The sequence below is a fragment of the Prionailurus bengalensis genome, chromosome B2, assembly GCF_016509475.1.
Source record: "Prionailurus bengalensis isolate Pbe53 chromosome B2, Fcat_Pben_1.1_paternal_pri, whole genome shotgun sequence".
Classification (NCBI taxonomy): domain Eukaryota; kingdom Metazoa; phylum Chordata; class Mammalia; order Carnivora; family Felidae; genus Prionailurus; species Prionailurus bengalensis.
In genome coordinates this window covers 130,010,205-130,012,929 of record NC_057349.1, presented here as the reverse complement: position 1 = coordinate 130,012,929, position 2,725 = coordinate 130,010,205, and the positions used below count along the sequence as shown (strand labels likewise).

The 2,725-nt window shown below is 33.5% G+C and overlaps 1 pseudogene; it reads left to right on the top strand.

Moving 5' to 3' along the window:
- The first annotated feature begins 1,992 nt into the window (after positions 1-1,992).
- On the top strand, positions 1,993-2,425 carry LOC122490551 (annotated as a pseudogene).
- Positions 2,426-2,725: the final 300 nt, after the last annotated feature.

Here is a 2,725-nt window from a genome sequence, read left to right as displayed (position 1 = left end):
AAAATAGGCTCATAAACTATTTGTAAAATGATATAATATCCCTTGAAAGTAAACTGTAATAAGTGAATGAGGGATACTATAAACCCCAAAGCAACTAAAATGACAAAATAACATGCCAGGAAAAGAGAACAAAAATGGAGCCATTAAAATGTTTAATTGATCCAAAAGAAAGCAAAAAAAGAGGGAAAAAAGAACAGAGATGGAACAAATAGAAAACAAACAGCAAGATTAGATGTCAATCTAACACAAAATAATCACATTAAATATAAATGGTCTAATCACTCTTAATTAAAAGGCAGAGATGGTCAGATTGGATAAAAAGCAAAATGCTTTTTTTAAATGCTGCCTACAAGAAAATCTCTTATTAAATATAAAGATTCAAACAGATTGAAAACAAAAGAATAGAAAAAAGATAGCTAACACAAATCAAAAGAAACCAAGAGTATTTCCATTAATGCTAGACAAAACACATTTCAGAGCAGAAATAGTAGTAGTGATAAAGAAAGTGATTTCTTAATGATAAAGAGATCAATTAATCAAGAAGAAATAATCTTAAGTTTATGTATCAATATCAGCTTCCAAATGCATGAATTAATAAATTAATAAAATTCCTTTCTATTTAAATAATTTTTAAGTTTTTATATTCACCAAAACCCTCCTCTGGCATTAGTGGATACATTTGTTACAACTGATGAGCCACTATTGATACATTATTAACTAAAGTCCATAGTTTATATTAGGATTCACTGTATGTTGTACATGCTCTGGAGTGTGTGTGGGGGTGGGGAGAGCATGTGAATGTGTGTGTGATTTTCTTTTTGAATTGAATTTAAATAAACATATCCACATGTATCATACTAAATAGTTTACTGCTTTAAAAATTCCTGTGGCCCACCTATTCATCACCCCCTTCCTTCTTGGAAACCACTGATTTTTTTTATGTCTCCACACTCTTGCCTTTTCCAAAATGTCATATAGTTGGAATTGTATAGTATGTAGCCTTTTTAGAATGGTTTCTTTCACTAAGTAATATGCATTCAAGTTTCCAGTGTGTCTTTTTGTAGCTTATAGCTCATTTCTTTTTTGTTGTTGAATAATATACTGTTGTCTGGCTATGCTCAATTTGTTTATCCACTCACCAACCAAAGGGCGGGATTGCCAGACTCTATGATAACAGCATGTTTAGTTTTGTAAGAAACTGTCAAACTGTCTTCCAAAGTGGCTGCATCATTTTGCATTCCCACCGGCAGTGAATGAGATCTTCTGTTTCTCCATATCCTCACCAGCATTTGGTGTTGTTGGTATTTTGGATACCTATTAGCATAGGTACGTAGTAGTATCTCATCATTATTTTAATTGCTTTTTAGTTTTTAATGGATAGTTTTTATATATAGTTTTTAACATGTTTAATATTTTGAGGTTTTAGTATTTACATTAATTTACATTTTTATGAAAGTAAATTCAAAGTAAAATTTGAATATCATTACTGTACTACATATTGTGAGGTTGAAGAACATATTTTATTCAACAGTTTAACTTCATTTATAATAGTATATAAATATTATATAATATTATAATATTAAGATATTTAGATGTATGGAATTATGGTATCTATTTGGATCTTTGCCTTGTGGCTGTCCTGTTTGGTCACAATTTTTGAGAATCATTGAGAGGTTGTAGACAGTCTCAGTAGAAATATGTACATAAACAAATACAGACAAAATTTTGTGTGCCTTTCAGGGATTCACAGACGTCCTAAGACTCATTCATGTATTCATTCATTATAGGTCAGCAACCCCTGCCCTGAATTTCTGACACATTACTGCCCATTCAGTTTCCCAAAAGCATAGTCCCAAGATTGTCATCCTTTACATCTACATTTATACTCCTCCGGAGGCATCCAGTTCTTTAAGCAGTGATTCTTTCAGCCTGCTATAAAACATTCAGTACTTCTTTCTTTTTGCGGCCATCACTGAAGTGCCAGTGGCCAAGATGAAGTCCAATCCCTCTGTGACTTCTGAGCGGAGCAAGAACCATAGAAGGCATTTCAATGCACCTTTCCCACATTTGCAGAGAGATTGTATCTTCCTCTCTTTCCAAAAAGCTGAGACAGAAGTACAACATTTGACCGGTGGCCATCTGGAAGGATGATGAAGTACAGCTTGTGCAAAGACACTACAAAGGTCAGCAAATTGGCAAAGTAGTCCAGGTGTATGGGAAAAAATATGCCATCTACAGTGAATAAGTACAGTGACAGAAGGCAAGTGGCACAACTGTCCATGTGGACATTCACCCCAGCAAGGTGGTTATCACTAGACTAAAAGTGGACAAAGACCACAAAAAGATCCTTGAACGTAAAACCAAATCTCAGCAAGTAGTAAAATAAAAGGGCAAATATAAGAAAGAAACAATTGAGAATATGTAGGAATAAACTAATCTTATACACAGCTTTAAACAAAAACTATTAAAATGAAAAAAAAAAATAAAACATTCAGCAAACTAACCTCACGTTAACCTGATCAGACCTCTCCCTGCATTACCTTCATTCATGTAGCCCAAGAATAAGCCACTGCCAATTTGTTCAACTTGCTGTTCTCTGACTGTATCTCCAGGCTTTCCAGTGTCTCCAGCTTTATATAATTTTTCCACCTGAAATTCCCTTTTCTTTATCTCTGCCTTTTGAAATCCTACCATTATTCAAGGCTCTTTGATGTAACGTTTTCTT